Source organism: Panthera pardus, unplaced genomic scaffold, assembly GCF_024362965.1.
Source record: "Panthera pardus isolate Hobbes unplaced genomic scaffold, ASM2436296v1 HiC_scaffold_17, whole genome shotgun sequence".
Classification (NCBI taxonomy): domain Eukaryota; kingdom Metazoa; phylum Chordata; class Mammalia; order Carnivora; family Felidae; genus Panthera; species Panthera pardus.
Window position 1 is genome coordinate 20,201,496 of NW_026526732.1, and position 21,596 is coordinate 20,223,091.

General features: G+C 35.8%; 1 protein-coding gene and 1 pseudogene across 5 annotated transcripts in view; one reads left to right on the top strand and one right to left on the bottom strand.

Moving 5' to 3' along the window:
- Positions 1 to 21,596, bottom strand: part of GRM1 (glutamate metabotropic receptor 1) — a 421,316-nt gene that overhangs the window by 177,545 nt on the left and 222,175 nt on the right. The gene's annotated exons all lie outside the window — the stretch shown is intronic.
- On the top strand, positions 5,106 to 5,513 carry LOC109252511 (fatty acid-binding protein 5-like; annotated as a pseudogene).

Consider the following 21,596-nt stretch of genomic DNA (forward strand, 5'->3'; position numbering starts at 1 on the left):
CTTCCCCATGTTCATCTGTTTTGTTTCTTAAATATGCATATCAATGAAGTAATATATTTGTCTTTCTCTGACTAACTTATTTCACGTAGCATAACACCTTCCAGTTTCATACATGTTTTTGCAAATGGCAAGATTTCATTCTTTTTCATTGCCAAGTAGTATTCCATTATATATATATATATATATATATATATATATATATATATACACACATATATATATGTATGTATGTATATATATATATATATATATATATATATGTATGTATATATATACATACATACATACTATATGTGAATGTGCCCCTTCGAATCAGCATTTTCATATCCTTTGGATAAATACCTAGTAGTGCAATTGCTGGGTCATAGGTAGCTCTATGTTTAATTTTTTGAGGAACCTCCATACTGTTTCCCAGAGTGGCTGCACCAGTTCTCATTCCCACTAGCTGTGCAAAAGTATTCTCCTTTCTCCACATCTTCATTGACATCTGTTGCTTCCTGAGTTGTTAATTTTAGCCATTCTGACAGGTGTGAGGAGGTATCTCATTGTGATTTTGATTTGTATTTCCCTGATGATGAATGATATTGAGCATCTCTTCATGTGTCTGTTAGCCATCTGGATGTCTTCTTTGAAAAAGTGTCCGCTCATCTCTTTTGCCAATGTCTTTACTGGATTATTTGTTTTTTGGGTGTTGAGTTTGAAAAGTTCTTTATAGATTTTGGATACTAACCCTTTATCTGATATGTCATTTGCAAATATCTTTTCCCATTCTGTCAGTTGCCTTTTAGTTTTGTTGATTGTTTCCTTTGCTCTGCAGAAGCTTTTTATCTTAATGAAGTCCCAATAGTTCATTTTTGCTTTTGTTTCCCTTGCCTTTGGAGACATGTCTAGTAAGAAGTTGCTGCAGCCAAGGTCAAAGAGTGCTATCTGTTTTCTCCTCTAGGATTTTGATGTTCCCTATTTTACATTTAGGTCTTTCATCCATTTTGAGTTTACTTTTGTGTATGGTGTTTAAAAACTATCCTCTAGGGGCACCTGAGAGGCTTAGTCGGTTGAGTGTTGGACTCCTGATTTTGTCTCAGGTCATGGTTTAGAGATTCCTGGGATTGAGCCCCATGTCTGGCTCTGTGTTGACAGTGTAGAGCCTGCTTGAGAGTCTTTCTCTCACTGTCTCTCTCTCAGCCCCACTTACACACACACACACACACACACACACACACACACACACAGAGTCTCTCTCTCTCTCTCTTTCTCAAAATAAATAAATAAACTTTAAAAAAGAAAACAAAAACTATCATCTAACCATATACTGTGTGGTAAGAATCTTAGTCTTATTCTTTGTGTTGGGCTACATCTTTTAAAGAAATTAAATTTATGATAGAGCTGTTGAAATTCTATTACTTTAGCTATACAGTATGTAATAACTACATTCTATAACTAAACTGGATTATCTAACAACTTGCTTGAGAGCACTGACTATGCCTATCTAATTTGCCCGACTGGACAATAAGCAAAATTTCCAAACCATATAGTCTTAAAAATGAATACATTTTCTCTTTAATAATGGCTTTCTCTAAACATCAGGGAGTACAAATGCTTAGTTGCAGCATTGTATTTTTCAAGACAATGATATTTATTTAGCAAGAATCGAATTCCTTGACTTACTGGAATTAAATTACTACTTAGGAACAGGAACAGTATTAATATACAGTTTTCATTAAGATGCTAATTTATTTAGCATTACTTAACTCTCCAGTGAGTACACATTCTATAAAAAAAACAGAATTCTGAAGTAATGTAATTGCTAAATATTCCCTACAGTATAAGAATTGCACACATTCTTTCAAATTGATTTGTAATGGCATTATAGCAAAAAGCTGAGAATTTATGCATTAGCCTAGTTCTTTTTCTTCCTCATGAGAAAATTAACGATACAAGTATAAATGAAAGACTTGATATTTCTATAACTGTGTACTTGGTTTTTGTGAAAATAGATTAAACTAGCCTAGCTAGTTTGTTATTTTGTTCCTGAAACAATGTACAAATTTTAGTCATTGAGATACAAAAAAACAAAAATTGGAATGCAAAAGGCTACAGTCCTTGCATAAAAATAGGCAGAAAATAGTGTTAAAGCAATAAATAAATTTATACTTGTGTGCAAGGTAATTTAAGTATCTAATTTGAAGTGTTTCTAAATTGCTATTTATCAGCACACTGTTTACTGAATAACCCTTCCCCACTATTTTGTTAACTTTTTATCATGTACTTAAAATGTTATATATAAAGCTGTAGAGAAGATTATATGAGTTAACTATAATCCCACCATCTAGACAATAATAATATTATGTTTGGTTAATTTTTTCCAGTCTTCTTTCACATATATATACATTTTCTCACAAAACTCAAAACATACTAATAATTTCATATTCACTGTTTTATTTGTGATTATATATAAATGTTCCCCACATCATAAAAAAGTTATTTTTAAATATTTTTATGTCTATAACAGAAATATTCTTACCGCCCAATAGCTAGACATTTTTGCTGGTTTTGACATTTTTTTCTACTGCAAGTAATATGAAGTGAACATCCTTTTTCTTATATCTCAGTCAGTATCCTTAAATATTTTCTAAGAATAGAGTAAGAAGGGAAGTACTAAATCAAAAGAAATAAGCTTTTTAAATGTTGTTAATACATATTGGTAGTTTGCTTTCCAGAATGTTACAGCCATTCACACATTTAATAGTTTCTGAGAATGTTCATCTACTCACAGTCTCCAGTATGGAGAAATATCATGTTATTATTTATTTAAATCTTTTGTAACTTGGTAGGTAAAACAATGTATCAGATAACTTCTTTAATTTGCCTTTGTTATTAATTAAATTCTATACACACACACACACACACACACACACACACACACACATGCACATACATATGGAGAGTAACATCAGCAACATGGCTGCAAACATGTACCAGGATTGTGTCGCCCAAACCCCCAACAACAAAAACGTGGCATCCATTCATGGAAGAAAGTACTTTCGTGGGAGCTATGGCATCTGGCACTCTACACCAAGGGACCCGGGAAGAGCCTTGCCTACTTATGCATCAGTTAACAGGCAGATAGACCTTGGTCTTGGCTGTGGACACTGCAAAGTCACACGAACCAACTCCAGTTTCTCTTAGCTGTGATCCAGAAGCCCCCAGAAAAAAACTTAGACAATCACCCATGGGTAAGAGAGCCTTTGTGGAAGTCCAGGTTTTGAGCGAAGTTCCAAGTTTGTATGTACTGGAGAGGGATAGAGGAACAGTTGGACTTTATCTACATCTGCCCTCTGATGGCTGGTGCACAGTGCAGGGCCAAGAGAGATCTTCTCAAAACATTATTTCTCCCACAAGGAGAAAGTAAGAGCATGTGATTGAGCACCCAGCTTCTCCAGCTGTGTAGGATGCTGCCAAAGAGGTCCATTTCTTGGGGCACCTGGGTGGCTCAGTCAGTTAAGCATCTGACTTCGGCTCAGGTCACGATCTCACAGCTTGTGGGTTCAAGCCCCACATCAGGCTCTGTGCTGACAGCTCTGAGCCTGGAGCCCACTTCAGATTCTGTGTCTCCCTCTTTCTGCCCCTTCCCCACTCTCTCTCTTTCTCTGTCTCAGAAATAAATACTTTAAAAAAAATTTTTAAGAGGTCCATTGCTCTCTCAGTCTTGGTAATGATTTTTGGATACAATACCAAAAGTACATGAAACAAAAGCAAAAACCGACAAGTTGAACTACATCAAACTAAAAGCCTCTGCACAGCAAAAGAAACAATCACCAAACAAAAAGGCAACATATGAAATAGGAAAAAATATTTGGAAATCATGTATGTGATAGGGGTTAATATTCAAAATATATAAAGAACTCATATAAGTCAAGAGCAAAAAACCCAAACAGTCCAATTAAACAATGGGCAGAGAAGCCAAATAATCAGTTTTTCCAAAGACATACAAATGTCCGTTGGGTACATGAAAAAAATTTTCGACATCACTAATCATCAGGGAAATGCATATCAAAACCACAGTGGGATATCACCTCACACCTGTTTAGAATGGCTGTTATCAAAAAGAAAAGAAACAGCAAGTATTAGCAATAGTGGAGCAAAGGGAACCCTTGTACACTGTAGGAATGTAAATTGGTACAGCCACAACGTAAAACAGAATGAAGTTTCCTCAGAAAAATTAAAGATAGAACTACCATATGATTAAGCAATCCTACTTCTATGTATATATCGAAAGGAAGTCAAATCAGTATCTCAAATAGTTGTCTTTGCTCTCATGTTCATTGCAGCATTACTCACAATAGCCAAGATGTAAAAACAACCTAAATATCCAGCAATGGGTGAATAAAGATATGGTATATATACAGAAGGGAATATTATTCAGCCATAAAAGTGAAGGAAATATATTTGCAAAAGCATTGATGGACCATGAGGGCATTATGCTAAGTAAAATAAGCCAGACAAAGACAAATACCGTGTGATCACACTTAAATGTGGAATATAAAAAAAGTCAAACTCCTAGAAACAGAAAGTAGAATAGTGGGGCCTGGGTGTGCAGAAAACATGTTGGTTAAGGGTACAAACGTTCAGTTACAAGATGAGTAAGTTTGGGGACTCTAACGTATGGCATAGTGATTATACTTAATAATACTGTATTCAATACTTGAAAGAAAGAAATGGTAATTATGTGAGGTGATACAGGTGTTACCTAACCCTACTGTTGTAATCATTTTACATATATTAATGTGTCAAATCAACCCATTGTACACCTTAAACTTATATAGTGATATATGTCTAGTTATATCTCACTAAATCTGGGGGGAAAAATGAATAAAACTTTTTGCTTACACATTCACTCAAAAAATATACATTAAATTAATATATTTTTGGTAATTATCCGTTTATGTCATTTTCCCATATGTTTCATATTTGTTACATCACTACAGTGTATGTATATACTCATATACATAGATGTTTATACATATGTATGTATACACATACAGTCTATTATATATGTTGAGAATATATTCCTAGTTTGTTGGTCAATCGTCCTTCCCACGCCCACCATGGCCACCCTTCAGCAAATGGTAGGAAGATGGAGCTTAATGGAGAGCAAAGGCTTTGACAAATACATGAAGGAAGTAGGAATGGAGACGGCTCTGTGAAAAGTGGGTGCAGCGGCCAACCAGACTGTATCATCTCTTCTGATGGCAAAATCCTCATCATAAAAACTGAGAACACTTTGAAAACAACAGTCTTCCTGTAACCTAGAAGTTTGAAGAAACTACAGCTGATAGCAGAAAAACGGACTGTCTGCAACTACACTAACAATGTATTGGTTCAACATCAGGAATGTGATGGAAGGAAAGCACATTAACAAGAAAACTAGAAGATGGGAAATTAGTAGCGGAAGGTGCCATGAACAATGTCACCTGTACTTATGTCTATGAAAAAGTAGAGTAAAAATTCCATCATCATTTTGGACAGGAATTATCTGGGAGGATGAACAAGCTCAGTTCAATGAGGAAATCCCCATACTGCTTTTATTTTTCATTACTGTGTTCAATTACCTTTATCATCAACAGTTTACATGCAACTATTTCAAAGTGTTGATTTAATTATGATCATCCCTTTGGTTAGTAAATAAACGTGTTTGTGCTAAAAATAAAATAAAAAATAAAAAAATAAAATTTGGTCTATCTTGATTCCTGTAGGCAAAAGATGTTTAAAGAGCCAATTTTATAAATACGTTCCTTTTTGATTCTTGCCATTACTTTGAAATATTTATCTATATTATCTTTCAGTGTACTGTTAATATAACATATATAATGTAAATTATAAATATAGACACACATATCATTTAATCTATCTAAAATGCATCTGGCTTATGCTATGATATAAAAATCTAATGGCTATTAAATCTAGTCAGATGGAGAATATATTTGTATAATTTTTCAGTGGATTCTTAAGATCTTAAATGAAAATGTTTTTCTCTTGCTTTCACATGACAGCAACATCTTGGTTGGTCACAGATAACATACTATCTTCCACAAAATTCTATGGACATTTTAAAATTATCTCCCATCATAAAAATCTGAAACTAACCCAAGTTCACACCTTTGTGGCCAGTTTTCTTTTTTTGTTTCTGTTTTGCTTTCTGATCCTTGCTTATGGATTCATAAGAATATTTTATACTTTTGAAGTTCATAAACATTGCAAGGATGTATCTAAATGCCTCTTTTTTATAAATTTTATCTGAAGTATGGCATGCCCTTTCAATGAGTCCTTTGTAACTGAAGACTTTTTACAATTATGTTGTAAAGAATTACTTCTGTTTTAATGGCCTTGGCCTGTGCTATGAGAGTGCCTGCAATTCTGTTTGCATTTTTTTTCTGGTTATTTCCCATTTCTATAGTCTCCTTTCTCATCACTTTTATTTATTTGCTTTTCTCTCTGTATCTTGGGAGACCATCTCAAGGCTATCCCCCAAAATGAGACTAAATGGAATCGCACATGCTGATAGTTTTCAATACTGGATTTTTATTTAAGTCACTCGTGAAATGTAATAGTAACAGTAATAATAATAAAGTCGGGTAAGCTTAGAGCTATGACACCACACAGTTCATGAGACATTCTTTTCTCTGTTGGTAGTGATTGCTGGAGTTGTACAATGATGTGGAACTGCCTAAGTCCTGTTCTAGACCAATTAAATCAGAATCTTTGTATGGTAAAGCACTGGCACATAAAATTTTTCTTTAGTTGATCCTAGTGTGCAGCCATGATTAGAGAGGTGGGGTGGCCAATGGCATATGGATAGGGCTTAGCGCATGGCCTGAAATACATCAGTGTTCAGGACATGTTAAACAGTCTCAGCTTTAGCATCTGCCTCTGTATCATCATATTATCCACAAAGCCAATTTTAATTCTTTAGCGCAGATTTTAATCTACTTTTGCTGTTCTGTTTTTTTATGCCTTCCTTACCCAATCTTCTGTCTGCCTCATATTCTCATCTTTTGGCTGTTTACCCTTGTTTCATGAAGACTATGTCTTGTTTATTCTATCAAATATGTCAAGAAATTTCCTAAACTTATTTTCTAATTAGGTGCTATTTTCAAAAATAAGAACTCTATCCAGGCTCAGTTTTGCTAATGGACAAGATGTATGGGTTGGCCCCATGGATTGCTGAGTGTCTCATCAAGCATGCAGCCAGAATGTGAACCAGCATGCAGATTCTCAAGCATAGTTCTGTTGAATTAGGAGAAGCTTTTCTCTTATGACCTCTCTCTGGTTCTCCGTTGGCTTGAAGAGATAGAGTATACTCCACAACATGTACTGAAGACACAAGTATTCCAAACTCCCTCCATTTTCCTTAATTTGTCATTCAACAAATACTTACAGGTAATGTCCCTAGGTGCTAGAGAATGCAGAGGTGAACTATGTCCTTCTTTTCACAGAGCTTACATGTCAGTACCAGAAGCAGACAATACTTATCTACATAAATAAGATTACTTCAGATATTACTATTGTACATTAAGAAAACAAAATAGGACAACATTAAAAGGGTCCAGAGAGGAGCAACATTTACCTGATGGAAATACACTTACTGGGATGCCATGTGCCACTATCAACATTTCTGCTCTGATGTTTCCTATGACGTAGTATGCTGTCAAATGGACATGGGGGAGAAGTTCTATGACCACCTCAAAAGACACTTGCAGAAGATACCTGCCCAATGTTTTGGTTGGTCTTGAGCCAGGGACTCTTTTCCAGAAAGCAGAGACTACAAATAAAATGTCTCCCTACTTTCATTTAGAGTATCTGAGCTTGGTCTATTCCAAGTGAGAAAGTATCTATTAATTACCAATTAGTTCTCAATTCAGCCCAAAATGTTAAGTTTATCCAAGACCAACAATAGTTTTACAATCAAATTTAGTTGGGAAATTATTATGTTCTTTTTTTTCTCCATGTTAAAGGGCATTTTGTGGGAAATAGAGAATAGCAACATCTATCCAAACTGGACCAGAATGCTTAAACAGTTCCCTTATTTCTGTGCTCTAGGTCAGAAGCTGTATAAAAAATTCTTTGGTTATGTTTCAAGGACTTCAGGCTCTTCAGCCCACCCTCCTTTCCTACTCATTTTTAATGCCATTGTGTCTCTAGTTTAGTCCTCTTTACATTGTACTTCCTTACACTGTACCTTATGTTGTACTCTTCCTTACATTGCTCCTGCCCATCCCCTCCAGATGGATGTTTTAGTCAAACTGTCCCTTGGAATTTTATTCTAGTTTCATTCCTAGACATTGTGCTTCACTTCTTCCATGATCCCATGGTGTGTCACCTGTTGATCAATCCTTCCTGACTCCCTCATTCAAACCAGACTTCCAGTGACGCTGACTTTGTCAGGTGCCCTGGGTTTTCATTAGTCCTTCAGAAGAGTTCAGATGACTAACCAGGTTAAACCAGAGATCCTATTTAAATATTTCATTTAATGGCTTTCGCTCAGTGTCTCTACCCTGACTGTTGCCAAGTAGAATATTTAGATATTGAAAATACAGCTGTAAACAAGGCATACAGGTCCCCGATCAAATGCAAATAACAATACATGGAGAAATAGACAAGTCAACTAACAATGTTAAAACAGTATGATAAGCATGGTGATTGGAAAAATTCAGTGTTTTCTAAGAACAGACACTTATACTATATTTGAGTGGTATGGAAAGAAACTGTCTAAACTAGAGTCTGATGGATGAGTTAAATAGGAATGAGCAAAGAAAAGAGATGGGAGGGAAAGAGCTCTCTAGAAGCACTAACATTTAATCATGAGCATGCCCATGTAATGAGATCAGCACAGTTTGCTAGGGAGACAGTTGGTGACAGCTTGGACAAAAGAACCTTCATCAGTTCTCAGTACAGCCAGGGCAAGAAGCTTTCATTTTCCTAGATGTGACGGAAGTCTCTATCATGTATTAGAATTATTGTTAATTTATTCATTCAGCAACTATATCTACTACTTCAATGCAGAATGTGATGTTGGACTATAATACCAATTATGGGATGTATGACCCCTTCTCTCATGGATTTTATTCCTGCCTTGCATGTAGTAAGGTCTACTTGTAAGCTTTTTGGTTCCATTGACTTCTCTGAAGTCAATGTGGTAGAACATTTTGGTGGAACAAACCTACAAGTAGATAAGTCAAGAATAAAATAAAATATGTAGGAAGAAAAGAGGGCAGGGTATTTTTTAAAAGGATTTAGAAGCAAAGGGGAAGAAGAGAACTGAGATAAGGGAAAGAAAGAAGGGAAAGAGAGACAGAGAACAGAAACAGTACGTTTATGATGGAGAAAGCAAAGTATCATAAAAAGCTTCTTAAGTATAACAGACTGCAAATATTTGATATTACAGTCTTTCTAAATTAGGTTTAGAATACCTAGTATGCCTAACTCAAAATCTTCTGCATATAGTTGCATGAAAAGTATTTTATGGAAATAAGCAGCCCAGGGCTTTCTTTGAATGCCAAGGGACTCATTTTCAATGAAAATTTTGCATGAATCTCACTGCTGCCATGATAACTACCTGTCATCAAACTACCATTCCAATGCCATCTTTTGCCACTGTAAGTTTTAAGGCCTTGATCAACATTTTCTACCTGAAAACTTCAAGAAAATTACTCTGACAACTGTAATCACTGTGTCCTTTAGACACAAGAAATGGCTTGTTACTGCAGCTAAAATCACAGTTATCTTTTTGGGGCAGCGGGGACTACTTTAAAGAAAGAACAGGTGGCTCAGTTGGTTAAGCGTCCAACTCTTGATATCAGCTCAGGTCATGATCTCAAGGTTATGAGGTGGAGCTCCACATCAGGCTCTATGCTGACAGTGCAGAGCCTGCTTGGGATTCTCTCTCTCCCTTTCTCTCTGCCCCTCACCAATTTGCTCTCTTTCTCTCTTTTTCTCAAAATAAATAAATAAACATTTTAAAAAGCCAAAAAGAATAGATAGTTAGAAAATGTGTCTAATGGGTACCCTGTATTATATAATAATTTCAAGTAAATAACAACGTATTTATTCAGCACTTAATAACTATAAGGTCTCATGCTTAATGCTCAATAGAAACTAATGAGTTTAAAAAGGAGAGGCTGTAGCTCCTTCTCTTAAACAGGTCGTGGTCTTATTGTACAAGGGAAAATAAAACAGTCTCATTATAAATTTAAAATTAGGAGAATGTGCCATAAGAGAATTTAAAAATACATATAGAAGAAGGCATAAATTAGATTGGGGGATCAAGAAAGTCTTTACTGAAAAGATGACACTAGGATGGTCTCAGAATATAACCAGAATTTCAAAAAGTAAAAAAAGATCAGGTGCTATTCTAAATCAAAGAAATAGCATAAGCCAAGGCACAGAGGCAGAAAACTTATGTGCTATTTAGGGAAAAGTCTAGTTCATCTGGAGCACTAAGTAACAGAAAAGCACCAGTGGGAGAATCAAACCATGCTGTGGAGGACCATAAAATTTCAGTGAAATCCACACACAATTTTATAAATAATGGAGAGCAACTGTATTTATTGTAAAAGAAAAGACACCATAAGAACTTCTTATTAGGAAAATTATAGGCAGTAATATGTAGAATAAATTACAGCGGAGAAAGGCTGGAATTTAGAATCAAATGTAATAGACAAAAAAAAAAATACATGTTGAGGTTTGAAGGCACCTAATGAGTTGGTATTCTCTTTTCTCTGGACAAGCTCTGGATCAATCGAAATTGATAAAGGAGATGGTGGGTGGGTACAAAATGTATTGAAGGTCATGGCTTAGAGGTGCAGCAATGACAGAGTTCCTCATATGGAACCCTAGCATATGATAGACTTAGCCACTGCAGACTGCCCTATAAAATTTTGGGTGTAAAAGAGGAAAGAAGATGGAGGGGATTAAATTAAATGCTCGGACCCTTTCCCCTAATACACTGGGGGAAGAAAGACTGAAGAGCCAGACAAAAGTCTACAGAGGTATTATGGAGGAGCTCTCTTTATGGGAAATTGGCAAAGTATTCCCACATCCCCAATAAAAGGGCTTCTATTTTCTTGGTGGTGGGGAATGATAGCTAACATTTATTACCAGCAAAAAAAAACCCTCCCTAAACAGTTTACATTTAATATTCAAGAAAATCTAGGATATAGGTACTGTTATTATTTTCATTTACAGGTTTGAAAAAAGTGAGCAAATTGGGCCAGGTGGCACAGCTTATAGTGACAGACCCCAAATTGAACCTAATGCGATATGGTTCCACAGTTTTCTCCCCAACTTCTATGCCAAGAGATGTGAAGACATGGTTCTAGAAAATACATACTCTTCAGGGAAGAGCTTATGGACAAGGAACCTGGGAAGGATTCAAGAAACTACAAGAGGGCTTTGTGAGGGAAACCAACTTAAACAAAACACCTCCTGGATAGTCTTGTTCTGAAGACTCAGAACAGTTTCAGTAGACTTGTGCGTGAAAGCTTGATTAGAGATACAAGAAAGAATAAATATGAAGAAGCCGAAGCAACAAGAATACATTTTCAAGAAATATGTCATTTGAAGTAAAGGAGAGTTACAGTATGAAAGCTTATGAAAATTGGAATGTGGAACAAAGATGTTTTGGGCAGTTTGTTAGGGTATCGGAGAATGTCTATAAAAAGAGAAGACACTTCCAGTGGAGAAGGACAATTTGAAGACACAGATGAGAAGGAACAAACTTAGGGGCTTATGTTCCAGAAGAGGCAAGAAGAAAAGAGATTGAGAAACAATATACCTTAAAATCAGGGACTTCTTTTGGTGAAAAGACACGTTGTGATTTGAAGACAGAGAAATCGGGGAGTCTCAACTAGATACACCTCAAACACAAATTAGAGAAATCACTCAGGATTTGACATAGATTGAGCCCTAAGGCTTCAATCCAGGGGGAATTGCCACAGTTCTCCTTGAAAATGGAATAGTGAACCAATAAAAAATAGACAAAAGATTGTTGGGAAGTGACGCCCAGCTGAGGCATGCTAGTATAGATGTGTTGTTGATCCCGTCAGTTGGGGAAAAAAGGCTCTTTTGACATGGTTGAAATAATACACAGTGACCAAAAAGTAACTTGTAACACTGTAAACCTATAACTTTCTTGTGTCTGAAGCATATAAACGGATTCAAGTCCTTTTGGCCAAACTCTTTGTAAGTCTAATGCTTTGGCAGCTGACTGACCACACATACATACAAATGAAATGAAGCATTGAGTCAATTATTTTATTCATTTGAGGTACTAACCACCCCCCCAAACCATTGAACCCATTATTTTACACCAAAATATATTTGTACTGAAAAAAGGCCAAATAGCACTTTCAATACAAGGAAAACTGAGAAAAGGTGTGCTTAATCTTCAAAGTCTTATACCAGAAAGCAGCAACAGATGCCATATGTGTGGAATAGAAAATTATTCCATTCTATTTCAAAAAGGAAATCCTAGTTTTGCTGAGGCTTAAATCACACCTTATTCTCTTCATTTTACTACTTCTTCTTCAATACTGTTTTTCTTTATATTCCGTATGTCTTTAATTCCTGATTTTTTAAAAGTTCATTTATTTTGAGAGAGACAGAGGTAGTATGGGGGGGGAGGGGCAGAGAGAGGGAGAGAGAGAATCCCAAGCAGGCTCCATGCTGTCAGCACAGAGCCCCATGCAGGGCTCAATCCCATGAACTGCGAGTTCATGACCTGAGCCAAAATCAAGAGTCAGACATTCAACTGACTGAGCCACCCAGGCACCACCAACTTCACGATTTTTTAAAACAACTCCATTGTTTAGGAAAATATGATTAACACTATGTCTTTAGGTCAACAAAATGAAGGAGACTTCAGGTGTTTTGGTCATTCAAGCACTGTATGCAATTTTATTTGATGGGGAAGTGGGAGGCAGAATAAAGGGGGAAAAGCTGTATGAGAGAATTTGACATTTACAGAATGCCTACAATTTGCTGATATTATATACAGTGTAATAAAATGGTTTCAGCCTGTGCATTGAAACTCATTCATAAGTCATGAAATCAACTTAACGGCCCATGAACCAGTCTTTTAAAAAGTGAAATAGAATAAAATAAAATGAAACAGAGTACTACACATATGCTAAGAAAAATTTGGTTTAGAGAAACTTTTGTCTCAGTTACACATAACCAAACACATACATATCCATCTGTGAAGCCCAGGTCATGATATCAAATGTGTTACTTTGCTATGGATTATGGGCAAAACAGCTCTGAAGTCATCAGCTTAATGTTTTTGGCTAGTGAGAATACCTTCTACTTTTCCAAGCATCCTAATTTTCTTTTGAAGTCTTGAGATAGAAATGCTTAGGAGAAGAAAGAAGAAGAAGAAGAAGAAGAAGAAGAAGAAGAAGAAGAAGAAGAAGAAGAAGAAGAAGGAGGAGGAGGAGGAGGAGGAGGAGGAGGAGGAGGAGGAGGAGGAGAAGGAGAGGAGGAGGAGGGAGACGGAAGGGGAGGGGGAGGAGGAGGAGGAGGGAGAAGGAGGAGAAATTCCTAAATCAGCTCCCTAGCATGGAAGCTGAGAGAAGTCAAATCAGCTAACAGGACACTCTTTCCTGAAACTTAGAGTCTCAAGCAGGTCACAAAGGATGAAGACTACACAAACAGTTGGCACATATCCCTTCTAGTGGTGATACCCATACCACCCCGTTTAGGTTAGGAGACCATTTCTGTGGTTCCTGCTAACTTAGTTTGTGCCTACTTCTGCTTCTTCTCTAGCTTCTTATCAATATTTTAAGTCCTGACTTCTTTCTGATAAATCCTTTTTGCTCATTAGCTGGCATCAATTGTTGTTACTTTAACTGAAGGATCCTACACTTATACATGTGTGTTGTTTCATTTAAACCTCAAAACTATTCTGTGATATAGGTATTATTTTTATTTTACCAATGAGAAAGGTAAGATTCGTGGTAATTTTGCCAAAGGTCATCTTGCAGGTATGGAATTCAGACCAGGTCACTGTGACTTAAAGTTTATCCTCTTTGTATTAAATAATGCACACTGAACTGGCAATAACAAATAGTGATATATTTCATATGCAGAATAATTTTATGCGGATGATTTGTCAGAAAATAGTTCTGATTTTGAGTGAATCAAAATCAATAGTTTTCTATTAACTTCAAGACAAAGTTCAGCAGTCTGAAGCTCTTACAGAAAGTTTTAAGATTATGCATGTTGAGAAAATATAGCTTAGCCTGTTTTGCTGATATTTCCATTGATTTTAAGAAAGAAAGGTCTTTTATCCTATTAGTTGCATCCCATTAGCAATAAACCAGAGTTCTGAAATTCTCAAGATCTATCAAATGAAGTTGAACAGCTCAGGAATTATCCTAGGAAATGCATCAGTGTTAACAGACAAAAGACAGACTGGGTAATTCAGCTGAACAACAGCATTCTTCACCAACGTCGTAAGTTCTCTCCATCCGTCTAAATCTCCACCCCCTCAACACACACACTCAATCATTTATTCCTGTTAATTATTTTTGTTACCACTCCTCCTTTTTGTTACATACAACCTGTAATACGTCTCTTATCTATGTTAGCCTGCGTTATTGCTAAGGCTTTTCACTTGTATTCCTAAGTCAGGCTTCAATTTCTTCAAATCCATGTTTTCCATTGCTGCAGAGCAAAGCACGATTCCCTGTCATTCATGCTTGAAACTCTTAATGGGATTTCCATTATTTAAGGAATAACTTATAGTATCCTTATTTTAATACATATTAATATTCATCAATATTTTAAAGCTTAAAGCTTGAGGTTTTTCAAACACATTATATGGTTTTATATCTGTACCATTACACATGGTATAATGTTCTAACTGTGTGGAATGAACTTTTTCAAATTTGCCCTCCTGGAAAAATCTTATCAGTCCTTAAAAACCAAGTTTTGATGTTACCCACCCCCCCCCACCCACCCCACTCCCCGCCCAGGAAGTCTTCCCAATTATTTTCTAACACCATTAAAGAGTTAATCACGCTCTCCTTTATTATCTCTATTTTTTTGTATTTATAGTCTGTTCTTGTTCATTTTTTCAACAAATATTTCACCAAGGCAATATTCTATACTCTGAGGATATACCAGTGAGTAAAACAGACAAAAAAAAAAATCTAACTTCACAAGGCAAAATAATCAATAAGAAAAGGTTGTAAAATATATCAAAAGTAAGATAGATACAACTTCTTGGGGGAAGAAAGAAAGAAGTATTAGAGGGGGTGACATTTCCATCAGGGTAGTTAGGAAAAGTTTCACATGAGATGCATTTGAGGAAGGACATAAAGGAGGGGAAGGTATGAGCCTTGGAAATGTCTAAGGAGCATTTTAGGCAGAGGGAACTATAAATGCAAAGGTGCCCATGTAGGAATGTGCTGGCAAAATCAAGAAAGAGTGACTGGGATCAGAGTTAAAAGATACAGAGACCAGGCCATGGAGGATTGGGCATGAGCTTTGAAGGGGATGGGAAGCCATGGGAAGTATCAAAATAGATAAGAGATATGATCTGAGTTGATTTATAAGTTCACTCTGTACAAATTCTGCTCTCATCCAAATGCCCCAAGCAAATGCGGAGACCAGATTAGACAGACAAGGTATCTTTACTTTCATGTGACACTCACAAACAACTGTGAAAACAGAGCATCTGCTGCTTTTGGCCTAAGGTAGTTACTGACTAAGACCTGCCAGATATATACAGCAAGTCTGTCCTTCACTTCTAATATTTGAATATTAGGTCACAAAAAATTCAAAGTAGAATAGTATACGATCTACTTTCTCTAGGGCTCTCCATTTGTGAACATGCCAGTCAGATCTAAACATAAAATTAATGCAAGGACAAACATAAAAGGATTTCGTGATTAGAAAGGCACTATGCAAAGACTATTGGGAAACTAACTTGCAAATTATTTTCCTGGTGGAGATTTAGAGTTGGAGAAAGAAGGCCAGTGATATGGAGTTGATATTTAAGTTGCCCAATTATGAGAAGGTAAAGGAAGGAAGTTGCACAACATATTTTTAGAGTTTCAATGTAGGCAATTCTCTGATTATATAAATACTCTTATTTGGAAAGAGATAGATGACTACTATAGTTGCTACTTAAACTTATCATCCATCCTTCCAGTGATCTTGTTTTTATGCCTGAAAATTAATCAAATGAACCTGAAAAGTAAAATGTTAGAAACCCTGAAGTTCTTTAAGACATTTGCCTTGCTAAAATAGTCCCATCTGTCACCTTAGAGCCAAAAAAAGCACAGGAAATTATGGTATGCTTTTCCTCACCTTTGTATAATAACTTCATAGTTCTCACTTATTGAAATATTTCCAGTAATATGTTTCTTAACTTTATCAGCTATATAACTTGTCATGCCACAGTACCTGCACAGAAAAGGTAGGCAAAATTTACATGGAATGCACACTAAGGTGAACTCTGGAACCAAGTGGGTTCAGTCCTGGCTGCAGCACATGCTGTATGATGTTGGTCAAGTTTTTTTACCTCTCTATGACTCAGTTTCCTTCTCTGTTAAAAGAGGCTAACAACCTACCCTACAAGCTATTATGTCAATTAAATGGGTTAGTAAGTAAAATGCTTAGAATAGTGCCTAGAACAATATAAGAGCTCTACCATAATGTTAAATATGTAGAAAATATGTAGAAAACTCTGGGTGATACCAAAACACCTGTGTAGTATAGCAAATGTGCATATAGAGTCTTCAATATCTAAAACAATTTAAATAAATACACTGAATCCTTTATATGCCTGCCTTTATTATATGTATCACCAATCAAAATTACCTATCATGGCAATCATGTATATAATTTTTCTCATATCTTTGCAACTCTTCATTCATGAGCCCTAAGTTCTTTCACCAACAGGGCCTTTTAGAAATGGAAACAGCCACACTACTATGAGTTACCCTATAATAAGCAGGGGGAAAAGGGAAGGGAGAGAGGGAGGAAGGGAGCAAAGAAGGAAGCCTTTATTGAGCAACAAGCTCTTGTCTGGAGCCCTAGTGCTTTACCAAAACAGGGAATCTGCTTCCTCCCCAATTTTTAAGACCCAGCATACAACAAAAGATTCTTAGGGAAACATCTCATATGGTTCTTTTCATTTTTGTACAGCTTTGTTAAGAGCAAGATGAGTATGTAAAAGGTAGGTTGATTTTATTATTTATATATATAATATTATGTATTATTATATATAATATATTTTATAATATATGTTATAACTGGTTATATATTACATATAGTACATAGCATTATATAATACATAGGAGATAAAATTTATATAATATAATATAATATAATATAAACACATATGTGTGTATTTCTTAAGCTGCTTTAACATTGATTCTTCCAAAGTAGTGGGATACCTACTTTCAGAATTATTTCATTTACCTTTTCCTAAAACCTGCTTCCCCCATCCATGCAGCTATATCATTGGGTTATAGGCAGGCATGTGGTCCCAAGACCCTTGCCAGTTATAAATGGACACTTGATCCAAAGCCACAACAAATAGCCTGTCTTCTTGGAGAATTCAGAATTGGGGCTGAGAAAGATATCTCTTCTTACTGGAAGGATCCTATATTATGTAAATGTGGGTGCTTATTTACAGCCATTTATTCTATCATGTGAGCTATAAGAGAAGAGGAAGCTGATCCACAGAGCAAGAAGGAAGTATTTTGCAGAGGGGTGGTGATGAGAAAACATCCTGTTGACATTTATATGCCTGGTACTAACTACTTTGCTGATACCTAGATGTGGTCTTCCCCTTATTACAAATTCTGTTTTTTCACCCAAGCTAGTTCAAATAGGTTTCTGTAACTTGTACCCAAAGGAGTCTTTCTTTATTAATATGTCCAGTTATGTACTTATCAAAGTACAACATATATGAAATACCTATTATGTTTCATATATTGAGTGTACAAAATGAAAAAAATATGGTTCTGGCATTTTTGATGTTGCATTGGTCAAGAAATAAAAGATGTAAAACATATGTAACTATGACATAACATGGTAAACGAACCAATCTGTGGAGTGTATTCTAGGTATAGCTATTAATAAACAATACGTAATCCTTTGTTCAATTCCTCCTTTGATCTCCTCTTTACTGAGGAGTACATCCATAGACTCACTCCCGCAGATTATCAGCTCCACTTTCCAAAGCTATTTCAGAGAGTCATCTTTTTCACCTGGATGGTGAGCCCCCTGTTGAGCCTTGCCCCTCCATGGAAGCCTGATCTAGGAATTCTACTGCCTTTCCAAGCCAAAGAATCTGTCATCAAAGCTATTGCTCTCAGCTGGAGCAAACTACTCTGGCACAATCGCCTGAGCAGCAGGTACAAACCCATATGTCACAGACTTGTTAAAAGCAAATTGGTCCATATACCAATGATCAAGTGTATTTCCTAATAACTGAGAATTTCTTCCTGGGATTTTATGGAGTAAGATTCCAAGCACAAAGAGAAAAGAGACTGTCCTGTTCATTTATTCTTGTTGTTGACTCTAATATTTGTAGAATTTAAAAATTGTAAAGATAATTCATCCTTGTTTAAAATTAAAAGTTAACATCAGATGCTGTTTTTAACAGGAGGAACTTTGGGAGGTTGAGGAAAGTTGAGCTATGAAAACAGGGCTTGCAAAACACAATTCAGTGAGCTGGACACTACATCTCGTTATATTGCTAAGATAAATATTCACAAGTCACATCTTTTGAAGGCACTAAAACCATAAATATCAGACAGTTGGAGAAAAAGGTTCCATATTGTAAGATTTATACATTTGGCTTGTAGCTATTAGAAAAACATTTTGTTACTTATAGGTTTTTCAGTTATATTTTACTTTTAACTATAATGACTAATTGTCATATGAACATTAATCTTGAGGCTATGAAATGTAGGCATTTTGGAAAAATGAATGCACTCACTATACATTAGTGCCAGAAAGATGGAGGTTTTGAATAGTTAACCACTCTCTATGATATTGCTATAATTATCTCAGTCTGCATAAAGTCTGATCATATTCTCTGGACTTAGAAACCACTATTTCTATCTTTACATAATTTTTGGTAATAATAATACTATTATTTACAGTAACTAAAACAAATATTTTTAAATCATAAAGAATATCAATTTCTTCAAGGTATTTATTTATAAAAACATTGAGTTTTAGAAAGCATAAATTTTATTTCCAATGTTTTTCTTGGTACAATCCACTGGACCCAGAGGTCAGTTTTATTTGAATAGCTCAGAAAGAAAAGAATCACAAATGTTTTTTGATGGGGCCACAGTTCCTCTTTTCCTTATACCTACCTCTTGCACATTTATATTACCACTTATGCCCTTAAACACAAGTGAATTTGTGATCTTTTTTTTAAACTATCTTCCCACACAATTATTTTTATGATTTCAATGGTTTGTTTACTTTTACCCATTATGAAATGTTAAAGCATGAATGAGACACAAGAAACCACAATTAACCTTAAGAACAAAAGAATAATTTCTCATTTTACCAAACAATAAAACCACTCTTACTATTAATAATTCATAAGAAAGGCAGCAGCTATCAATTAAGAAAAAAACAAATCAAGTTGGGGATAGAAGTTGCAAAACAGGCACAGTCATCAAATTTGCAATTATTAGAGCTGCTCTAAAGTATCAGTGATAGGTGATACATATCCAAAGGTGTGGCTACAGCACAGAAGAATGATTAGTGAATGTATGCATGGCTACATTGATGGTTCTGCTCCTATTTCCCAAAATTAATAAACAAATGAGAACTCATTAACCAGAACCAATAAGGATTGGTAGGAAATAAAAATAAGCTATCTCTAACCTAGGGAGGAGCTTGATCCACGTCTTACTATCATGCTGGTTGATTAGAACTTAGAATAAATATATATTTAAAAAGCTATCAGCACTGGTCTGAATTCCTAAAAATCTGCATAGCCAATAATGTAATTGAAATATAAGGAAGGTTACGTCGGGCTCTGTGCTGACTGCTCAGAGCCTAGAGCCTGTTTCAGATTCTGTGTCTCCCTCTCTCTCTGACCCTCCCCCGTTCATGCTCTGTCTCTCTCTGTCTCAAAAATAAATAAACGTTAAAAAAAAAAATTAAAAAAAAAAAAAAGAAAAAAAAAGGGGCGCCTGGGTGGCTCAGTCGGTTAAGCGTCCGACTTCGCCTCAGTTCACGATCTCGCGGTCCGTGAGTTCGAGCCCCGCGTCGGGCTCTGTGCTGACAGCTCAGAGCCTGGAGCCTGTTTCAGATTCTGTGTCTCCCCCTCTCTCTGACCCTCCCCCGTTCATGCTCTGTCTCTGTCTGTCTCAAAAATAAATAAACGTTAAAAAAAAATTAAAAAAAGAAATATAAGGAAGGTTAACTGTCGCCAGCTGATCTAAGACCTCTCCAGTTCTTTTGACTTATAACAGCAGCCTTTAAATATATGAGGTACTTAAAGTTTAGCTACTTCTGCCAAACACATAGATATTTATTGAATAAATGTTTATTAGGAAGAAGGTGCAATATAGTTTATGTGTTACACTATTTAAGGCAAAAGATTCTTCAGTTTTCTGCCTTACTTTAGGTGCTCTAATTATACCTGGCCTGACAGGATTACTCAAGGGAGACATAGGAACATTCCAGAGATAGGATTCAGTTTTACCTGTGGCTTCCATTAGGAAAGAAAAATTATCCGAAACCAATGGCTGGACAGAGTACCATTTAGGAATTGAGTCTGGAAACTTTCTTGAGGATACAGACAGACCATAGCCATTACTAGATTCTTTTCCCCTATTTAGAGTACCTCTAAAATGTTTTAGCTGATCCATATCTTGAATACATTTTATTTCATCAATGAAGGCCCTTTACTAACACTCATAGTGCTAATTAAGGTAACAATTCCATTAATATAAATCCATTTCTGGCATTCAATATGCCTTTTAATGAAATCTCCTACATTAAGAAAGATCTAGATTCTAGCTAAAGGTTTGCTGCCACTGCCTCTGGATTACCTTTGGTTCTATGTCTGAAGGTCAGGTGATCTCAGGACTGAGCATGATAAGCATATCATATGCATTTTCCATTGGTAAAGAATGTTAGTCGCCCCCCCACCAAATTTCTTTTCTCTGAATTAAGCAATTCCTGTACCTCAGATGCATCATTTCAGGGTCTCTCATATTTAGTGTGCTGTAAATTCTTTCTGAAAGAGTGGAGTTGGGAAAGAGACAATATTATTAAGCCTTCAGACATAGAGCTATTATAACAAGGTGTTGCAAGAGAGAAGAAGACACAGCAGGGCTGGCCATCACTCATTCTCTTCATTATCTCTACTACTTATCAGACAATTAATAGAGTAAAATAATCACCAGAGTCAAGAGGGTTTGGACAGAGCACAGAAATTTTATGCAACTGACTTTATAGTGGCTGAATACTTAAATTAAAAAAAAAAAAACTTGCAAAGTAAAGAAAATTTAAATACGCTTAACTGCTTGAGAATCTTTGGAACCAAGCTA